Source organism: Triticum aestivum, chromosome 4A (genome assembly GCF_018294505.1).
Source record: "Triticum aestivum cultivar Chinese Spring chromosome 4A, IWGSC CS RefSeq v2.1, whole genome shotgun sequence".
NCBI classification, from domain to species: Eukaryota; Viridiplantae; Streptophyta; class Magnoliopsida; order Poales; family Poaceae; genus Triticum; species Triticum aestivum.
The window spans coordinates 157,877,459-157,883,144 of NC_057803.1; the positions used below are offsets into that span (position 1 = coordinate 157,877,459).

At 48.4% G+C, this 5,686-nt stretch overlaps 1 long non-coding RNA gene across 1 annotated transcript; it reads left to right on the top strand.

Annotated features, from left to right (window-relative positions):
- The first annotated feature begins 2,520 nt into the window (after window positions 1-2,520).
- Window positions 2,521-3,767, top strand: LOC123085697 (uncharacterized). The gene is made up of 2 exons (XR_006439852.1): window positions 2,521-2,963; window positions 3,081-3,767. It is a non-coding gene; the product is annotated as an uncharacterized lncRNA (long non-coding RNA).
- Window positions 3,768-5,686: the final 1,919 nt, after the last annotated feature.

Sequence of the window (5,686 nt, forward strand, 5' to 3'; positions counted from 1 at the left end):
CCTACTCATACTAGTGGGTTTCAATCTATTTACTGTGGCAATGACAGGTCATGCAGAGGATAAAGGGGTTCAGCTACCGCAGCAAGTAACAGATGAATCGGTGTTGTCCTAATGCAGTAAAAGAGAGCAGGAGCGAGAGAGTAGGATTGTATCGGAATGAACAAGGGGGTTTTGCTTGCCTGGCACTTTTGAAGATAACATTGAGTCTTCATCAGTGTCAACGATCACAACGTCGGAACATCGTCTACCGGGAGGGAACAGATACCGGCAATAAAGAAGAACACAATCAATGCAATGCACAAAATGATGCATGCTATGACATGGCAATATGAATGTGTTTTGAGCTAATGCAACTAGCAACAGATTAAATGAAGTTGGTTTGAATACAAGATTCAAATTCAAACTCCATATGTGATTATTCAAATGCCATTTAATTGATTTGTGCTAAATAGCAGCTATAAGTTGTTCTAACATGCATGAAAATGGTACAGATGGATTCCTTGAATTTTTCTGATAATTTTTCATATATAAATTATTTAATTTGGAGTTACGGTTGAATTTCTATGAATTTTAGAAGTTTATACCATTTTCTGGATTTTCCTGAATAATAAATAAATCCAAAAAAGGATTTACTGCGTCAGCACTGCGTCACTGTGACGTCAGCAGGTCAACAGACGCTGCTGGTGGTCAAACCTGACCAGTGGGGTCCACTGGTCAGTGACACAGTTAACTAACCTAAGTTTAATTAGAGCCTGGGCCCGCATGTCAGTCAGAGAGAGGGGAGGGTCAAACCGGGCAGTGGGGTCAACCCACGCCGGTCAAGGGTCAACGGTCGCCGGCGTTTAACCGCCGGCGAGTCCAGACGCGGCGGAGGGGCTCGGGAAACGTCCTCCGGCGACCAAAACAGCGGCAGCGATCATCTACGCGTAGCTGGCGCTCAGCCGCATCCATCTAGGCAAGCGGGAGGGGCTGAGGTCGAACGGGCTCGCCGGAATCGAGCTCGCGGCGGCGGCCGGAGCTCGGGGTTGATGCGGGTTGGCGCTAGGGGGAACGGTAGGTCGAACAGGTGGGCGCGTCCGGCTCCTGGGAGCGTGCTGAGCACGCGGCAATGCTCGAACGCGAGTGGCAGCAGTTGTGGCCGTGGCGGCGCCATGGACGGCGGCAGCAAGCTCTCGGGCGCGGCAGCGCTAGTGCTAGAGGGCGAGTTAGACTTCGGGGAGAGAGGGGAAAGGCGTAGGAGCTCACAAGGGGTCGGGAGAGAAGCTCGGTGGGCTCGGGGAAGCCTCTGCAACGGCGAATTGACGACGGCGATCTCCGGCACCGAAGATGAAGACGACGACGCTCCGGTCGACTGCGGCCTCCTCTGGTCGCGTGCGTCGCGTGTGTAGCTCCACGGGGTCAGGGCGGAGCTCAGGGATGCATAGAGGGAGCGAGGGGGTGGCTGTGGCCCCGGTAAACGGCGTCGGCGGCGATGGGCGCGCTCGGCTGTGGTGGGGAACGGCGAGAGAGGAGCGAAGAGGGGAAAGTGCGGTGTCCAGGGGTCGAGAGGAGGCCGGGGAGGCGGTTCAGGCGCCGCGATGGCGTGGGATGCATGCAGGCAGGGAGGTGGCGTGTCGCCACGGCGCGCGCGTGCGCTGTCTTCCTCCTCTGCCTACTGGCAGAGGTAGAGGATGACTGGCATGGGCCTTGGTGGGCTAGGCCGTTGGGGGAGCTGGGCCAGGTAAGTGGCGCCAGGTAGGTGGCCCAGGTGGCCTTCTCTCCCTTTCTATTTATTTCTGTTCTGTTTTGTTTTATTTTATTTAATTTATTTTGCCACTGTTTTGAATTAAAATAATTCAAAGAATGCCAAAAACTCCTCTGAATATTTTATATTGCTAGATGGACTTTTCCAAAAGCTTATAAAATATTTCAGGGGGTATTTAAAATTATATTCTAATTATATGAATATAATTCAAATTCAAATAGCTAATGAATTAAATCCAAAGTCCCAAAAATAATTCCTTAAAAATGTTCAATATTTTGGTTGGGACCAGAACCCTTACCAAAAATTATCAAACATTTAAAAGGAGCATTTTTGGAGCAATGAATGAGATTTCTAGGGGTTTTGCCCCTCTTTTATTTAAGTTTTTGAGGCTTCCAAAATTCCTCAGTTCAAGTTTCGAAAATATAGACATGATGCACACATGAAGCTAGCCTAGAGCACTACCAGCAGCTAGGGATGTGACACGGTCCTAGCCCAGTTTCTCGTTAATTAACCATACAATTCTCTTCGACCTTTTTTAATGAATCGGGCCTTAGGAACCGTGTTTCAATAAAAAAAATGGCATTCTCGTCTTTGACGGTAATTTGTATGCATAGGCAATCGGGTAATTTTAGAGCATAGTTCACCTGCTTTACATTTTCCTTTCATTAGCTCATGAGCACAAATCCACCAGAGACGCCGAGGAAGCAATAGTTTTACCTTTGACGGTACTTTTTTACGGTGAAGATTGATTGCAAGACCAGAGACCCTGCTGTACATGGATGAAGAGGTTATGGTTGGGGCACGGTGGCGGGCTTCGTTTCGCAAATAGTCAATAGTAATGGGCGTGTTACAGCAAAAGTGGCCAAGGCAGAGCTGGCCACCTGGATCTGGACGGCACAGGAGAGATCGGACGGCGTCCGATGGCCAGAGTGCAGAGTACCTAGAGCTGGCCGAGTTCATATAAGACGCAGCAACCATGCCCGATCCCTTCCTCACTCCCTCTCCTACCCAAAGCTCCAGTGGGGTTCCGACTCCATGCGGCTCTGAAATCTCCCATACATCCTGTGCCACCGCTACGCTCTGGAGCTGCCGCCCTGCTGTGGCTCGGCGTCGCCACCACCGCACCGCCTCTCGCCGGCCACCCCCGCGGTCCCCGTTGTACCTCATGGAGTCGCAGCTGCCTCCACCCCGACGGCGGTCTTGGACACTGGTATTCGAGGTACGAGCTCTCGGCCATCCAGTGATTGCTGCCTTAATCACGAAGCAATCTCCACATGTTTTGCCCCTGGCTTACAGCACCCTTCTCTTCTTTGTTGATTCTGTCTCCCATCATCAGATAGAGAGGACGAGCTGCAAGGCGGCCAAGCCTCGCGGGCAGGAGGAGTTGGACACACATGGAGAGTGCAGACCGAGAGGATTCTGGCCACGGGGAGCACCGTCGGCGCGGATTCACCCATAGCAAAAATATGGTGTTATCCTGATTGAGCTTTTCTTCTAGCCACCATCCTCCCCCTTCGCTTCCTCTTCTCACCCCGTTGTTTGGGTCTTCTTGACCTTGCAAGACCTTTTCTTGACCTTGTAAGACCCAACAATATCACGTTTTCTCCCACACTCTTCATCTTCTTGTTCCACCTTCTTTTCCTTGCCATGTTCCTTTCCACCCCTCTCTCTTCCATCTTTCTTCCATCTATCCCTCCTGAGCTATATTTTTTTATAGTTGCATTTCTTATATTCAAAGTATTGGGAACAAGATGATACATGGAGTGACAAGTGAAGGAGATTCTACCTCCTTTGTCATACGATGTGTGTAGATTCATCATTTCCACGTTGTATTTTCCTTCTTTTGTTTCGGTTGTAGAGAGTACAGTTGATGAGATACAAAAGCACAGTCCTTGTTGCCGTAATGCTCATGCACGTGGAGTAGGAGCCTACATGTAATTGAGCATGTTTATGTGTGCCAACGTTGTAATAAGTTTGCTATTCCTGCTTGAATAGAAACATTCTGATGCTGTGGTACTGTTGAGAAGAACTGTTCATTTTGGCAGCGCAGAGGCACCGCGGTATTTGTGTGTTGTCATTTCGTTTTGTTGCGCCGATCTACAGAAGTTCAGTTATGTCTCATCTTTGTAGCATCGTAACATTCGACCCTAGTCCATACTTATCACCTATGATACATTTCAAGTTTTCAACATCGTACTTGTGATTTACGAACAACTTCAATACTACACTTTTCCCTGCAAAAAAAGAGAAGAAAAACAGCGCTGCATTTTGCTCTTTATTTATTCCATAGCCAGTCAGGTCTACTGATAATCCTGGACAAGCTAGCAGGATAGTTTCAGTTAAATAGTCTTGAAAAGTAGAGGAGAACAGTTCCAGTTAAGAAGAGTCTAAACAAAGAGGAACAGTTTCAAATAGAAGAGGAAGATCCAGGTTGGTATAGCCCTAGTATGAAAATCATTACAAGAGTCAATTCATAGCACTCAATGTATGGGAATTTATGGAGCTGCCAGCGTATTGAATCAAGTACTTCATCTCTAGCTCTCTCTCTCTTTCTGTGCACCTAGAAAACTCGTGACTTGAGATCTGGTCAGGTGTACATATGTCACAGAAACATGCTCCTGGATTGATCTCCAAAATTATGAATTTATAATATTACTAAGAATGATCCATGGTCAATTATTGGAGTGAAACAAAGAGGTTTAGAAATAATCCTTGGCGGGTAAGCAAGATACAAAAGCACTAGATGAACAAGATGTGGATAATTTAATTGAGGACAGGGAAGATAATAGGTCAGCAATTAGGGGACACACACTCACATCACTTTAGGAAAAGAAGGGGGAAAGGCAGTGACAAAGGTTGCTCCACAAGCCTCTCGAGTCAACTCACAAATCATACACACCTGTGACCTATACAGGAAACGGGAACGTAGAGCAAAATGCCAAAAAGCGCCTCTTACATGCCTGCTGACGATTTCAATTATCCCATCATTGGTTATTTACTTATCACTGCTGCCAGATTAGCATAATTACTTTTTCATCAACCTTGCAGCAGAAGTCCATCAAACAAACACTAGTAGTACCGTACTGCTCCATTGAAGCCTCGTATCATTTTTTATTATTATTGTTTTAAAAAGATGCCCCTGTCCTTCGCATCTCCACAATGCATACAATCATTTTACTAATTATTCACAAAGACCTTACAAAGTGATACCTTGGCAACATCTATCGCTACTTCTATCTACTTGATGAAGGGGTCTTGATTGTCCGAGCCGAATACCAAATAGGCCTCGCACCGAAGCCTAACATTTAAAGCCGGAGGCCCCAACCAAGCCTCTTGCCGGGTATGGGGCACACACGGTCCGGCACACTCTCAGAGGCCGCTGTCGACGTCTTCCACCGATCCATCTTCATAGCAGATACTGACACATCGACATTGACAGGCTTGCCGTCGACGCCACCATGACGCCAAACAACGCCTCCTCCCTTCACACGTCCTCATCATACATCCGTCGCCGAGACCCTGTTGCACCACGCCGCCAAGACTCCACATCATCGATGCGTGACATGAAACGCCGCTCCACCGCTAAAACCGTCCACCGGTCCCTCGAGCCAATGCACACCTCCAAGAATGACGCCCTCAAGGAGGAAACGACATAAAAGCGCCGCCATCATCCGATCAATTGATCGAGGGTTTCCTGCGGAGGTAGCGCGGGGGGGAGCTTCACCTCAATGATGCCTTCATGAAGAAAACGATGCCAAGGGCGTCACCATCACCGGCTCTGGACGCCGGCCAAAGACCACATTTTCACTCAGATCTGTCCGAAGAATATCCAACCGACAACCTATGCATCTTCAAGACCACCTTCAAAACCCCGGAGCTGGCCGCCTAGATCTGGCGATCATCCACAACCGCACTGCCACCGTGGTGTATCCTGACGCTCCG